The sequence below is a fragment of the Canis lupus genome, chromosome 8 (genome assembly GCF_048164855.1).
Source record: "Canis lupus baileyi chromosome 8, mCanLup2.hap1, whole genome shotgun sequence".
NCBI lineage: Eukaryota > Metazoa > Chordata > Mammalia > Carnivora > Canidae > Canis > Canis lupus.
This window is the reverse complement of record NC_132845.1, coordinates 58149862-58166377: the sequence shown is the minus strand read 5'-3', so window position 1 is coordinate 58166377 and position 16516 is coordinate 58149862. Positions and strand designations below refer to the sequence as shown.

Sequence of the window (16516 nt, the reverse complement as noted above, 5' to 3'; positions counted from 1 at the left end):
AAGATTTTATTTTATTTAAGTAATCTCTATACCCAATGCAAGGCTCAAACTCAACGATCCTGAGATCAAGAGTGGCATGCTCCACTGACTGAGCCAGCCAGCATCCCTATTCAAGTTTATAAAGTCTGTTTTCTCTCTGTTGTTCAGATTGGATAATTTCTATTGTTCTGTCTGCAAGTTCACTGATTCTTTCCTCAATTTCCTCTTTTCTGCAGTTGAGCCCACCCATTGAGTTCTTTCATTTATAGTATTTTCAGTTCTAGAATTTCCAATTGGTTCTCCTTATATATTCTGTATCTTCTCTAAGACTTTATTTCTTTGCCAAGACTTTCTATTTACTCCTTCATTTTAAGTGATTTTTAAAAATTGCTCTTGGAAGCATTTTTGTGATTACTGCTCCAAAATCTTTGTTGGATAATCATACATGTCTGTCATATCAGTATTGGCATCTATTGATTGTCTTTTTTTTCTTTCAAGTTGAGCTCTTTCTTGGTATGATAAGTGGTTGTCCTTAAAGTAGGCTCTATGCCCAACTTGGGGCTTGAACTCACAATCCTGAGATCAAGAGTTACATGCTCTACTGACTGAGCCAGGCAGGTACTTCTACAAGTGATTTTTGATTGAACCCTGGACATTTTTGTATTATGTTCTGAGAATCTGAATCTTATTTAAACCTTCTGTTTTAGCTGGCTTCCTCTGACATTTCTCTGACAGGGGGTGAGAGGGTCCTAACCTCATTACTGCCAGGTGGGGATAGGAGTTCAGGTTACCCATTTGACATCTGTTGATACTCATGTGGGAGTCTCCTTGTTACTTCTGGGAAGAGTTGGGAGTCCACCTCCTCACTAGATCTCCATGGATGTCTTGCTAGATGAGAATGTTTGAAGTGCCTCATCTTTGGTGCCCACTTGGCCTTCATGACACCATGGGCATGGTGTCATCATTATTATTGGCCAGTAGTGAAATGTCTGACTCAGGGGTAATGAGAGGTGTCTAATTACTGTCTGGTTGAAGTTCAGATTCTCCACATGGTCTCCATTGATACTGATGTGATGCAGAGCTCTTCACCCCCTTGTGGGGTAAGTTTCCCCACTGGACCTTGGAAGACTTTGGCGTCTTGTTCCAGCCTGTTGAGTGTAGCAGTCTAGGCTCTCCAATAAGCCTTGCTGGCATGGGGTGGGGGGCAGGCCTAGAACTTTTCTGTGGTGCTTGGATGCACTAGAGTGGTTATTGTCCACACATTTTCTGCCTTGTTAGCTAACCCTTTTACATTCCTTTGGCTAGAAAGAACCATCTTCTGTTGGGGCTTTTGGTCTGTGACTGATGATGTTTCTGCATTCTTGGCTTCTTCAGCCCTAAGTCTGGGATATATGAGGCAAACCCAGAGAACTCACTGTCATGTTGCGCCTTGGGTTCCAATGTCCTTAGCCATTCTGCCTCCTCTTTTCCACCTTTCTGAGTCTCAAGATTGTTTTATATAAAATGGCTGGGGCTTTTCAATAGAGCTAAGTAGGAGGAATAGGGAAAAGGATACCTACTCCATCTTCCTGGAAGCATATGTTGATAATATTTCAATGTGTATTTTTATTTTTATTTTATTTTTTAAAAAAGATTTTATTTTTTATTCATGAGACACACACACACACACACACACACACACACACACACACACACACACAGAGGCAGAGACACAGGCAGAGGGAGAAGCAGGCTCTATGCAGGGAGCCCGTGTGGGACTTGATGCCAGGACTACAGGATCACACCCTGGGCTGAAGGCAGTGCTAAACCGCTGAGCCACCCGGGCCGCCCTCAATGTATATTTTTAAAAATCAAAGTTATTGCAAAACAATATCCAGGATGAACAGAATTCAAACATTTTAAATAAAGATCATCTCAGTATTATTGACTTTTCCTTTTGTCTTATGCTCTGGTATGGCTTGCCGCAGCACTGTGACTGGCCTTATCTTCATCAAAAATGTTTATTTTGTTCCTCATATAATTTTTGCATTAATTTTGATTTTTGGAAATAATGCATTAAAATGTTTGTTATGGGGGCACCAAGTAGCTCAGTTTGTTAAGTGTCTGCCTTCGGCTCAGGTTATGATCCCAGGACCCCAGGACTGAGCCCCACATCAGGCTCCCTACTTAGTGAGGAGCCTCATCCTCCCTCCTCCTCTGCCCCTCCTCCAACTTGTACTCTCTGGCTCTCTCTATCTCTTTGTCAAATAAATGAATAAAATCTAAAAAAAAAAATGTTTGTTATGAGGGACCCCTGGGTGGCTCAGTTGGTTAAGCATCTGATTTTTGATTTTGGCTCAGGTCATGATCTCAGGGCTCTAGGATCAAGCTGCATTGGGCTCTCTGCTTATTGGGGAATCTGATTATCTTTCTCCCCCAGCCTCTCCCCCTGCTTGTGCTCTCTCTTTCTTAAATAAATAAATAAATACATAAATCTTTTTAAAAATGTTCATTGTGATTTTTGAAGGTTTTTTTGAGCCCCCTAAATATTATTCATGAGGCAAATGCCTCAGTTGCCTTACCCTGGTTCGAGTTCTGGTACATGTGGCCTTTTAAACCACCCCACCTGGGATGGCAAGTGGTCCTTTGGCTGGGGGACCATGTGTTTGTGAGTCTAGCTGCCTGAGTGTTGGTCAACAGGCCTCTTCCCTCTGGTGCCCTGCTCCAGGGATGTGGCCATAACAGCCCAGGGAGCACATTTTCAGCTGTTTTGAGGGCAGAAGCACTTGGGGCCGATGCAGGGATAGCTGCTCTTTCTGGCTACAGTAGGACTTTGAAAAATCCTCAAAGGCTGCCAAAACTGGTGACACAAATTGCTAAAAGTTCATAAATAGAACAGAAACAAAGATTTAGGGAATTAATTACCTTGTAAATTGATCATTTGGCAAATTGATTCTTCTATGCATTTGTGAGCATCCCTTGAGAGGTCACTGTTGCCTTAAGCCTGAGGTTGTCTCTAGTGACTTCCTTGCCTTCCAAACAGCGCCTTTCCTGGGTCTCCACCATTTTGCCTATACTGGGACAGGTAGGCAGAAGGTAGCTTCAGAATGTCCCATGGGAAGTGAAGGAAATGAAGGGAACAAAGTGACAATAGGTGATAAGCAGGAGGTAGCTGCTACATATAGGCAGGGTCCCTTTGAGAAGGTGATCATTGGGCTGGAGAGGGCGCTGGCCATGGGAAGAGCATTCCCAGCAGAGGGAACAGCAGGTGCCAGGGGATGTGGCAGGATGGAGAGAAACCAATGCTGTTTTGAACCCTTCCTCTGCCGCTTCTGAGCTGGGTGCTCTTGGCTTGGGCATATGGCTTCTTGGAGATTTACTTTCATCATCTGTAAAGTGAGGATAATACCCACCTCTGAGGGATGATACGAAGAGAAAAGAGATTAGAGCTGCTGTGGACTGAATTGGATCCCAGCCCTGCAAATGCATATGTTGAAGCCCTAAATCCAATATGACTGTATTTGGAGATAAGGCTTCTGGAAGGCATAAAATGAAGTCATAAGCATGGAACCTTAATCTGATAGGATTAGTGGCTTTACAGAAAGAGCAAGAGCACTGTGAGCACCCACCAAGAAAAGGCCATGTGAACACACAGCAAGAAGGTGGCCGTCTGTGGGCCAGGAAGAGGGCTCTCACCAGAACTGGCTATGCCAGCACCCTGATCTCAGACTTCCAGTATCCAGAACGGTGAGAAAGTACATTTCTGCTTTTAAGCCAACCACTCTGTGGTATTTTGTTATGGCAGCCTGAGCCTGAGACTAAGACAAGGGCTGAGCACGACCTGTTACTTATTTCTGCAATTCTGTAATCAACACCTATTGAGCTCTCCCACTAATTAGCACGAGGTAGCATTCTAGTCACTGAACAAAAATCCTAAATCTCTGTGCCTGCACAGTTAGTGGGAAAGACCACAATGGATAAAATAAATGAGGAAATTCTAGATGTCAGATGTCACTTCAGGAAGAGGAGAAACTGAACCAGGGCTACAGGATGGAAGAAGTGAAAGGATGTAGTTTAACATAGAGTGGTCACTGGGGCCCTGGCTGGCTTAGTCGGTGGAGCGCACGACTCTTGATTTTGGGTTGTGAGTTCAAGCCCCACGCTGGAGGTAGAGATTACTTAAAAATAAAATCTTAAAAAAAATAAAACAGAGTGGTCAGGGAGGGCCTCTTTGAGAAGGTGATACTTTTTTATTTTTTATTTATTTTTAAAATTATTGTTTGTATTGGAATTCAATTTGCCAACATACAGCATATCACCCAGGGCTCATCCCGTCAAGTGTCCCCCTCAGTGCCCATCACCCAGTCACCCCAATCCCCCTCCCACCTCCCTTCCACCACCCCGTGTTCATTTCCCAGAGTTAGGAGTCTCTCATGTTCCATCACCCTCACTGATATTTCCCACTCATTTTCTCTCTTTTCCCCTTTATTCCCTTTCACTATTTTTTACATGCTCTGAATGAATGAGACCATGTAATGTTTGTCCTTCTCCGATTGACTTACTTCACTCAGCACAATACCCTCCAGTTCCATCCACGTCGAAGCAAATGGTGGGTATTTGTCATTTCTAATGACTGAGTAATATTCCATTGTATATATAGACCACATCTCCTTTATCCATTCATCTTTTGATGGATACCAAGGTTCCTTCCACAGTTTGGCTATTGTGGACATTGCTGCTATAAATACTGAGAGGTGGTGCAGGGAGCTCGGTTTTTCGAGTATCTGCATCTGTATCTTTGGGGTAAATCCCCAGCAGTGCCATTCCTGGGTTATAGGGCAGCTCTATTTTTAACTCTGAGGAACCTCCACACAGTTTTCCAGAATGACTGCACCAGTTCACATTCTCACCAACAGTGCAAGAGGGTTCCCCTTTCTCCACATCCTCTCCAACATTTGTGGTTTCCTGTCTTGTTAATTTTCACCATTCTCACTGGTGTGAGGTGGTATCTCATTGTGGTTTTGATTTGTATTTCCCTGATGGCAAATGATGCAGAGCATTTTCTCATGTGCTCTGAAACAATGTTTCTCATTGTTGGCCATGTCTGTGTCTTCCTCTGTGAGATTTCTGTTCATGTCTTTTGCCCATTTCATCATTGGGTTTTTTTGTTTCTTTGCTGTTGAGTTTAATAAGTTCTTTACAGATCTTGGAAACTAGCCCTTTATCTGATATGTCATTTGCAAATATCTTCAACCATTCTGTGGGTTGTCTTTTATTTTTGTTGACTGTTTCTTTTGCTGTGCAGAAGCTTTTTATCTTAAGTCCCAATAATTCATTTTTGCTTTTGTTTCCCTTGCCTTCATAGATGTATCTTGCAAGAAGTCGCTGTGGCCAAGTTCATAAAGGGTGTTGCCTGTGTTATCCTCTAGGATTTTGATGGATTCTTGTCTCACATTTAGATATTTCATCCATTTTGAGTTTATCTTTGTGTATAGTATAAGAGAATGGTCTAGTTTCATTCTTCTGCACATGGCTGTCCAATTTTCCCAACACCATTTATTGAAGAGACTGTCATTTTTCCAGTGGATGGTCTTTCCTGCTTTGTTGAATATTAATTGATCATAGAGATGAGGGCCCATTTCTATTTTCTATTCTGTTCCATTGATCTATGTGTCTGTTTTTGTGCCAGTACCACACTGTCTTGATGGTCACAGCTTTGTAGTACAACCTGAAATCTGGCATTGTGATGCCCCTGGCTCTGGTTTTCTTTTTTAATATTCCCCTGGCTATTCGGGGTCTTTTCTGATTCCACACAAATCTTAAGATTACTTGTTCCAACTCTCTGAAGAAAGGCCATGCTATTTTGATACGGATTGCATTAAATGTGTAAATTGCCCTGGGTAACATTGACATTTTCACAATATTCTTCCAATTCATGAGCATGGAATACCTTTCCATCTCTTTGCGTCTTCCTCAATTTCTTTCAGAAGTGTTCTGTAGTTTTTAGGGTATAGATCTTTTACCTCTTTGGTAAGGTTTATTCCTAGGTATCTTATGCTTTTGGGTGCAATTGTAAATGGGATTGACTCCTTAATTTCTCTTTCTTCAGTCTCATTGTTAGTGTATAGAAATGCCACTGATTTCTGGGCATTGATTTTGTATCCTGCCACACTGCCAAATTGCTGTATGAGTTCTAGCAATCTTGGGGTGGAGTCTTTGGGTTTTCTATGTACAGTATTGTGTCATCTGGGAAGAGGGAGAGTTTGACTTCTTCTTTGCCAATTTGAATGCCCTTTATTTCTTTTTGTTGCCTGATGGCTGAGGCTAGGACTTCTAGTACTATGTTGAATAGCAGTGGTGAGAGTGGACATCCCTGTCGCATTCCTGATCTTAGGGGAAAGGCTCCCAGTATTTCCCCATTGAGAATGATATTTGCTGTGGGCTTTTCATAGATGGCTTTTAAGATGCTGAGGAATGTTCCCTCTATCCCTACACTCTGAAGAGTTTTGATCAGGAACGGATGCTGTATTTTGTCAAATGCTTTCTCTGCATCTAATGAGAGGATCATATGGTTCTTGTATTTTTCTCTTGTTGATATGATCTATCACACTGATTGCTTTACAAGTGTTGAACCAGCTTTGCATCCCAGGGATAAATCCCACTTGGTTATGGTGAATAATCTTCTTCATGTACTGTTGGATCCTATTGGCTAGTATCTTGTTGAGTATTTTTGCATCCGTGTTCATCAGGGATATTGGTCTGTAATTCTCCTTTTTCGTGGGGTCTTTGTTTGGTTTTGGAACTAAGGTGATGCTGGATTCATAGAACAAGTTTGGAAGTATTCCATCTCTTTCTATCTTTCAGAAAAGCTTTAGTAGAATAGGTATTGTTTCATCTTTAAACGTTTGATAGAATTCCCCTGGGAAGCCATCTGGTCCTGGACTTTTGTGTCTTGGGAGGTTTTTGATGACTGCTTCAATTTCCTCCCTGGTTATCGGCCTGTTCAGGTTTTCTGTTTCTTCCTGTTCCAGTTTTAGTAGTTTGTGGTTTTCCAGAAATGCATCCATTTCTTCTAGATTGCCTAATTTATTGGCATGTAGCTGCCATAAAACATATCATGATATGTTTTTAAATCGTTTGTATGTCCTTGGTATTGGTGGTGATTTCTCCTTTTTCATTTGTGATTTTATTAATTTGAGTCTTTTCTCTTTTGTTTTAATAAGGCTGGCTAATGGTTTATCTATCTTATTAATTCTTTTTTTTAATTTTTTAAATTTATTTATGATAATCACAGAGAGAGAGAGAGAGAGAGAGAGAGAGAGAGAGGCAGAGACACAGGCAGAGGGAGAAGCAGGCTCCATGCACCGGGAGCCCGATGTGGGATTTGATCCCGGGTCTCCAGGATCATGCTCTGGGCCAAAGGCAGGTGCCAAACCGCTGCGCCACCCAGGGATCCCTATTTTATTAATTCTTTCAAAGAACCAACTCCTGGTTTCGTTGATCTATTCCACAGTTCTTCTGGTCTCTATTTCATTGAGTTCTGCTCGAATCTTTATTAACTCTTCTTCTGCTGGGTGTAGGTTTTATTTGCTGTTCTTTCTCCCGTTCCTTTAGGTGCAAGGTTAGCTTTTGTATTTGAATTTTTTCCAGTTTTTGGATGGATGCTTGTATTGCGATGTATTTCCCTCTCAGGACTGCTTTAGCTGTATCCCAAAGATTTTGAACGGGTGTATCTTCATTCTTGTTAGTTTCCATGCATCTTTTTATTTCTTCTCTAATTTTCTGGTTGACCCATTCATCTTTTAGCAAGATGGTCTTTAACCTCCATGTGTTTGAATTTCTTCCAAATTTCTTCTTGTGATTTAGTTCTAGTTTCATAACATTATGGTCTGAAAATAGCAGGGGACAATCCCAGTCTTTTGGTATCAGCTAAGACCTGATTTGTGACCCAGTATGTGGTATATTCTGGAGAAAGTTCCATGTGCACTTGAGAAGAATGTGTATTCAGTTGTGTTTGCATGTAAAGTTCTGTAAATATCTGTAAAATCCATCCAGTGTATCATTTAAAGCTCTTGTTTCTTTGGAGATGTTGAGCTTAGAAAATCTATCATTTATAGAAAGCACCGTGTTGAAGTCTCCTAGTATAAGTGTATTATTATCTAAGTATGTCTTTACTTTGGTTATTAATTGATTGATATACTTGGCAGCTCCCACATTAGGTGCATAAATATTCATGATTGTTAGGTCCTCTTGTTGGATAGATCCTTTAAGTATGATATAGTGTCCCTCTTCATCTTTTACTACATTCTTTGGGATAAACTTTAATTTATCTGATATGAGGATTGCTACCCCTGCTTTCTTTTGAGGACCATTTGTATGGTAAGTTGGTTCTCCAACCTTTTATTTTCAAGGTGTAGGTGTTCTTAGGTCAAAAATGAGTCTCTTGTAGACAGCAGATAGATGGGTCTTGCTTTTTTATTCAGTCTGAAACCCTGTGTCTTTTGATGGGATCATTAAGCCCATTCACATTCAGAGTTACTATTGAAAGATATGAATTTAGTGTCATCATAATACCTATTCAGTTCCTGTTTTTGTGGACTGTTTCTTTGGGCTTCCTCTTTCTTTTACAGAGTCCCCCTTAATATTTCTTGCAGAGCTGGTTTGGTGGTCACATATTCTTTCAGTTTCTGCCTATCTTGGAAGCTCTTTATCTCTCCTTCTATTCTGAATGAGAGCCTTGCTGGATAGAGTATTCTTGGTTGCATGTTCTTCTCATTTAGGACCCTGAATATATCCTGCCAGCCCTTTCTGGCCTGCCAGGTCTCCGTGGAGAGGTCTGCTGTTAATCTAATATTTCTCCTCATATAAGTTAGGGATCTCTTGTCTCTTGCTGCTTTAAGGATTTTCTCTTTATCTTTGGAATTTGCAAGTTTCACTATTAAATGTTGAGGTGTTGAACAGATTTTTATTGATTTTAGGGGGGCATCTCTCTATCTCCTGGATCTGAATGCCTTGTTTCCCTCCCCAAGTTAGGGAAGTTCTCAGCTATGATTTGTTGAAATGCACTTTCTGGTCCTCTGTCCCTCTCAGCGCCCTCTGGAATCCCAGTTAAACGTAGATTTTTCCTTCTGAGGCTGTCATTTATTTCCCTTAACCTTTCCTCATGGTCTTTTAATTGTTTTTCGCTTTTTTCCTCAGCTTCCTTACTTGCTGTCAACTTGTCTTCTATGTCACTCACTCGTTCTTCTACCTTGTTAACCCTTGTCGTTAGGACCTCCAGTTTGGATTGCATCTCATTTAATTGATTTTTAATTTCGGCCTGATTAGATCTAAATTCTGCAGTCATGAAGTCTCTTGAATCCTTTATGCTTTTTTCCAGAGCCACCAGTAGCTTTATAATTGTGCTTCTGAATTGGCTTTCTGACATCAAATTGTAATCCAAATTTTGTAATTCTGTGGGAAAGAGTACTATTTCTGATTCTTTCTTTTGTGGTGAGTTCTTCTTTCTAGTCATTTTTGTCAGTGCAGAGTGGCTAAAAACTAGTTGTACTTGTTAGAAGCGCAAACTCTTCTCTTTTTAGCGTTCCAGCTGTTCTCTCTTTAAATTTCAGGTTGAATTCGTAGGTTTTCAGGATGATTTGAAAGTTATCTAGGTAAGTTGGTGGGGAGAGGTGACTTGGGGACCCTACTCTTCCACCATCTTGCCCCGCCCCCCTCTGAGAAGGTGATATTTGTGTGATCTGAAAGAAGTAAGGATATAAAAAGTATCCCAGGATGGGGACGCCTGAGTGGCTCAGTTGGTTTAGTGTCTGCCTTTGGCTCAGGTCATGATCTCAGGGTCCTGGGATCAAGTTGCTCATCCAGCTCCCTGCTCCATGGGGAGTTTGCTACTCCTCTCCCTCTGCTTTTGCTCTCTTGAGCTCTCTCTGTCAAAGAAATAAAATCTTAAAAAAAAAAGGAAGTACCCTGGGGTGGGGGAACAGCAAGTGCAAAGGCCCTGAGACAGGAGTCCTGGGGACGCGAATGTGACAGAGCATCATGAATAAGCAGGAGGGAAGTAGAAATGAGCTCAGAAAGGCCACCATATGGACTTTTTATCAGAGAGGTGGAAGAGCAAAGAGGAGTTAGAGCAGAGGGGGAATGTAGCAAAGTGGTTTAACATGTCAGTCTAGCTGCCATGCTGAGAAGACACTATGGAGGGGCCAGAGTTGGCTGGAAGTACAGAGACCAGAGGGGCTGCTGCAGTGAGTCGGGTGACAGATTCTGGTGGCTTGGACCAGGCTGGGAGAGGAGGCTGTGAGCAATGGCATCTTGGATGGACTTTGGAGATAGATCCAGCAGGGCTTGCTAATGAATCAGGTATGAAGGGTGAGAGATCCTTGCAGAAGTGAACTTGTCCAGCTCTTGGGAGACAGCCCCTGACCCTAGAAGGCCCTGAGTGCATGTCTATGGCCCTGGTGAAGAGGAGATCACCCCAAATGCCTTAGAGATTGGCCACTAAACAAGAATGGTGGTAACATGCAACTCTAATTGCTTTGCATATTTGCATCAGTGGAAAATCCAGCTCTTTTTATAAAAAATAGATTAGAAAGAGCTGCTCCATGGACACAGCAGGCAGGGCTGGGATGCAGGGAGCATGCTAGAGTGTCAGTGCTTATGGGACACAGGTGAGGTTATGAGAGCTAGGGTGTCTAATACTCATGGTCACAGTCTACAGCCTTCCTTGGAGCCACAACTGGACGCACACTGGAAAGGGGGCAGGGATATCACCTAGATCAATCTTCCGGGCCAATGCCCTGAACAAAAATCCCAAATCTCCGCTTGACCTCACCCGAGTGGATGCCCCTCCCAGAGGCAGCCATGGCCAGTAATAGGCTGGCTGGGTGTGTGAAGGTCTGGTCCCTTTGTTTCTATTCAGGGCAACTCTGAGGAGCCATTCAGCTCCAGAGCTCAGTGTGGGACAGTCAGCAGCCTCACTTGTAACCACACCATAGGCCAGCTTGTCCCTCCACCAGATCCTGCCTTCCTCACTTCCTTCTGGTGCCTCTCCCCGCAGAGAACTCCATCCGTCCCACTGAGCCTGCCTCCCAATCTGTGTCCAGGGGCCCCGATCTAGCACAGTGGGCCACCACGGTTTCTAACAGCTACATTGGGTGCTCCCCTGGCAATTAATACTTGGCTTGTCTGGGACTAAGTCCACCATCCTCCCTGCCTCCTCCATATCTGCCTTGGGATCTTCCTCATCTGAGGAATGGCATAGTCACCTACCCAGTTGCCCAAGCCAGAAATACAGATGTTGTCCCTGATACAGCTTCTCCATTCAGAATTTCTTCCCGTTCGTATCTCCCAGCCACGGCTTATTCCAAGTGCTCTTTGAGAATAACATCATTTACTTCCAGAAAGTTCTTCCTTGTATGCAACTAAAATCCCTGGTGGTGCCATACTGTCGAGGTGGAGAGTGTACTGGCTGTGAAGTCACATAGACTTGGGTCCAACTTCTGTTCTCCTCATTGAGGAGCTGAGGAAGCACAGGCAAAGACTGTGTCTCTCTGGGTCTTTTTCCTCATCATAAAATGGGACTGATGAGCCTTACTGCAGTGAGTTTTTGTAAGTTACATAAGTAGGTTGTGACCTTCCTGGGTCACAGGATCTCAGCACTGGGTTCCCCGTTTGCTGTCATCCTGTGACACCTCAGCTGGCTACCCCTTCCTCCTTTTCTCCACCCATAGCCTCATCCTTGTGACTCGGCCACCATGTTCCAAGTGTGCCTAGTCCAGGGCTCCATCCTGAAGAAGGTGCTGGAGTCTCTTAAGGACCTCAGCATCGAGGCCAGCTGGGACATCAGCTTGAGCAGCATGAACCTGCCCAGCGTTGACTCGTCCCATGCCTCCCTGGCGTAGCTCATCCTGCGGTCCCAAGGTTTCCACACGTCAGGCTGTGACAGTGACTTGGCCATGGGCATGAACCCCACCACTCTGTGCAACATATAAAACTGTGTGGGCAATGAAGACATCATTATGCTAAGAGCTGAGGCTGATGCAGACACCTTGGCACTGGTATTGGAAGCTCCATTTCAAGAAAAGGTTTCAGGGGCTCCTGGTTAAGTGTCTCCCTTCAGCTCAGGTCATGATCTCAGGGTCCTGGGATACAGCCCCACATCAGGGCCCTGCTCTGACTCTGCGCCTCCCCCTGCTTGTGCTCTCTTTCTCAAATAAGTAAAAGCTTTACCAAAAAAAAAAAAAAAAAAAAAAAAGAAAGAAAGAAAAGTTTTCAGCCTATGACATGAAGTTAATGGATTTATTTATTTAATTTTTAAAGATTTTATTTATTTATTAATTTGAGACACACACAGAGAGGCAAAGACATAGGCAGAGGGAGAAACAGACTCCCTGCAGGGGATCCTAATGTGGGACTCAATCCCAGGACCCCAGGATCATGCTGAGCCAAAGGCAGGTGCTCAACCGCTGAGCCACCCAGGCATCCCAAAGTTAATGGATTTAGATGCTGAACTTCGAATTCCAGAATCCGAGTGAAGCTGTACAGGAAAGATGTCTTCTGCTCAATATGCACCTGTACGCCGAGATCTCAGTCATCCTGGGGACCCTGGTGTAACCAGTTGTGCAAAAGACCTAGTGAGATTTTCTCCAAGGGCAGAAACCTGGGAACAGAAATATTAAGTTGTGATGTTGGTAGAGAGGAAGAGGCTGTCACCATAGAGACGAGTGAGCCAAGTACAGCTAACTTTTCACGGAGGTCCCTGAACTTCTTCACAGAAGTGGCCCCACCCTCCCCTGTGATAACACTCAATATGCTGCGCACGGACCCCTTGTTGTAGGGCATCAGATTGCTGGTGCCAGACAAGGGATGCACTATCTGGCTCCCAAGATCGAGGATGAAGAAGGATCTTAGGCCTCTTAAAATCCAAGAAAATAAGCTAAGCTCTCTGAGGATTGCTTCTGAGATGCTAGCATATACTTTTTAAAAAAGATTGCATTCATTCATTTGAGAGAGAGAGAGTGAGTGAGAGAATGAGAGAGAGCATGAGCAGGGGGAGAAGCAGAGGGAGGGGGAGGAGCAGAGGGAGAGGGAGAAGCAGTCTCCTCGTCAAGCAGAGCCCAATGAGGGGCTGGATCTCAGGACCCTGGGATCATGACCTGGGGCGAAGGCAGACGCTTAATCGGCTGAGCCACCCAGGTGCCCCTATATATACTTCAGTGTCTTCCGCAACTGAGTGTGTGCCTCTGAGTACATGTGCAGATAATAGTTTTCTGTAAATAACCATTTTTTCCTCCCATTCTCTATAATTTGGTTAGAGAATCAAGTCTAAGCAGATCTAGTCTTGTTCATCTGGAAATACTTCCGCCTTACCTAGAAATACTCCTCAGGATTTTTAGAACAGAAGGGGTTTGACTCTATGTGCAGTTTTAAGACTTGTTTTCAATTTAAAGGAGTTATTTGTATTTCAAAAGCAAACCAAGAGTTAAATAAGTAGAAGTAAATTGTTTAGCTTTACCCTTGGCGCATAAGATGCCAGTACATAGTAATCATAAAAAATTTTGCTATTTTTATCGTTTCTTTTGTTCTGGGAGTTCCTGATACCTGTCTCTGCATGGGCTTAATGGTCTTTGTCTGGCTGCGGTGCCGGTGCCCTGACACACTCCTGACCCCTCTGAAATGCTTCCTCAGCAAGACAAACCTCTCTGTGGGAATTTTAGGGGCAGGATCACTCGTAGGAGGCCTTGGTTGTTGCTAGATGCCGAGAAAACAAATATTGTTTTAGAAACATTAATAATTGAAAGGTTTTCAGCACAGAATTGGCCAGCATTAGGGGAATTGAAAATTAAGACTAAGACACTACCTCAAGCAGATTTTCTGATGAATAATTCACAGAGTTAATGCCCACAAAGATCTAGAAGAGAAAATACCTTCTGTGTCTGTGCTCCCCACCCCCGCCACTGGCTCCATCACCTTGACTTTTCCCTGAGCCCTTGGCAGAGGGGAAAGGGGCAACTGGGGAAGTAAATAAAAGGCAACAACACAACAGAGTTCTGATTTGAATTTGCATTGCAGTTTTGCCCACATGTTGCTGTGCGACCACAGATAAATTGTGTCCTTCTCTGAGAAGCAGTCCTACCAACCTTGAACAGACTAGGATTCTTTGAGGTCCAAGTGATGCAAGGGACTTTGAGTACCCACTGGAGGCCTCCATTCCCAGAAAGAGCAATCTCCCAAAGCATTTACAGGATCAGGTTTATTCCATTTCAGGTCTCCCTCCTTCCTTCCTTCACAGGTTTGCTGAGTGCCTGCTGGGTGCTAAACATAGGGGGTTTTGTTTCCCCAGTGGAGAAACTGCACAGGGAAGTGGAATTCACAGTGACCTGGACAAAGATAGAGTGAAGCAGAGGTAGTGGGTGCAGGAGTGACATCTAAATTCAGCCTGAGGTGTGATCAGGGAAGGCTTTCTGGAGGAGGCAACACCTGACCTGAGTCCTATGGAGAGAGTTGGGTAGGAAAAGAAGGGAAGGAGGAGGGTATTCCAGGTTAGAGAGGAAATTTGTGTAAATCTCCAGTAGAGAGAGAAGGAAAAGTACTTTTGTGGGGACAGCAAGGGGACATGGGGCATGTAGGGGAGGGGCCCGGATAAGAGGCTGGACCCTGTAAGGCATTAAGGTCAAGTTAAGGCACTTGCCTGGACTTGATTCTGAGGGCAAGGGAGAGCCAGCAAAGGTGTAAGCAGGGTGCTGGGAACTCCATTGATTTGTTTTAGAAAGATCCTGGGAGTGGTGGGCAGAGCACTTGGCGGTGCGTGTTTTTTGGTGTAAACCCTCAGACTGTTGGTGTAAACCCTTCTCAGCCTGATCAAACAGATTGCCTGTCACTATTTTTGAAAAAATTTATTCTTTCTGTTTCTATGGTCCATCCAATCTCAAGCTGCGTTCCTGTCTCAGTTCATACATTACATCTGATCTCTGTGGCAGGCGGAGGGAATTTGTGTGGGTTCCCAAGATGGACATCCCCCTGCCGTGCCCCCCAGTTGCAGTTAGCTCAGACTTGATCTTGCCAAGTTCAGGGTAGGAAGGCAGTCAGTCCCCAAGGAACACTGGCTTCCTAGACCAGACTTAGAGTGGAAGTCTCAAACTGGTGGCTCCTGCGGCAAATCCGGAACTGTGGTATGTTTTGTTGGAGCAGTGTTTTGTTTGGGGGAAAAAAATCAATATTTAAAAATCAGATTTCTCATAAAAAAGTCTGAGATTCTTATTTTCTAGAGGTAGCAGACATGGTGATCCCCTTCCTTCAAGGCAGCCACTGGCGGACACTGAGCGGCCTCTGCCCTGTGGATGGTCCCCTCTACTCCCTGTCACCTCCCTGTTCTGGGGAGTGGCTTCCATCACTCTCTGCCAGTTGCAATGCTGGTTTTCTCCTACAAAGTGAGGAAGAATGTAAACTATTTCTTGGTATCCACCTCTCCATCAAACACAGAAAAACGAGAGATGACAAAAAGAGCCACATATTTCAAGAAAAATGAGCACATATTTCTTTTTTTTCTAAAGATTTTATTTATTTATTCTTGAGAGACAGGCAGAGACATAGGCAGAGAGAGAAACAGGTTCCCCGTGGGGAGCCCGATGTGAGACTCAATCCCAGGACCCCAGGATCACTGCCTGAGCCCAAGGCAGATGCTCAACCACTGAGCCACCCAGGTGCCCCGAGAGCACACATTTCTTGATGGAAGTAAGAAAATCATTGTTTGATGTGTATACCACATGGGTCGGCTTGAAGGAGTACAGTCTAAGATGCTCTGACCAGTAAATCTGGCTCATGGGGCACTCATGCCTGTTACTCGTCTGGCCTGACCCTTGTGGGTTTGAGCCCTGGGGGACTTCAGAGTCCCAAATGTCAGAACCATCTTTTCTGTTGTTCTTCCCAGATTCCTGTGGCCTGGGTTCCCACCAAGGGGACACGTGTGGGATGTAGAGGTCTAGTTGGCTCAAGCCCTGCCTGGCTGCCCAGCCTTCTCCCAAGTGAGCTCTGCTCATACCTGTGCATGTGTCTACTTTCATTTGGGTTGCAGGAGGAATGGATTCAAGGACTTTTAAAAAAATGCATAAAAGCCATTTGTCTGCTAGAGCTCCTTCACGTACCTTCAGGGCAAACTAAAGCCAAGGAAGGGGACTGACCTACCCATTGTCGCCTGCATGGTCCTGTGTGGGAACAGAGTCTGTGCCCTGCTTCTTTGTTCCCCTGGCTGCAGGCTGAGTGAGGCCCCTGCCCTCTCGGGCTCTATCCTCTGCTCTGCTGTGCTGCTAAACTCTCTGCACAGTTCACCCAGTGTTGTAAACTCTACATGGACCAAGCCAGAAATGAGTTTGGAGCGGAGGTGGTCAGCCTCAGGGTGTGCTGGCAGGTGGGGATGGAGGCTGGGGCTGCCGGTCTCAGGGAGCCAGCAATTCGGGTCCTTAAGTGACATCTGTGGGCGGGCACTTCTGATTTCTGGCCCCAGCTCGGAGCAACTTGCAGGTGGAAGTGGTGCCCTGTTCTGCCCTGCTTCCCTGCCGCC

The 16516-nt window shown here is 44.3% G+C and overlaps 1 long non-coding RNA gene and 1 pseudogene across 1 annotated transcript in view; both read left to right on the top strand.

The window, feature by feature from the left end:
- LOC140638617 (uncharacterized) overlaps window positions 1-16516 on the top strand; it is a 75274-nt gene that overhangs the window by 10471 nt on the left and 48287 nt on the right. The gene's annotated exons all lie outside the window — the stretch shown is intronic.
- Window positions 11712-12867, top strand: LOC140637649 (proliferating cell nuclear antigen-like; annotated as a pseudogene).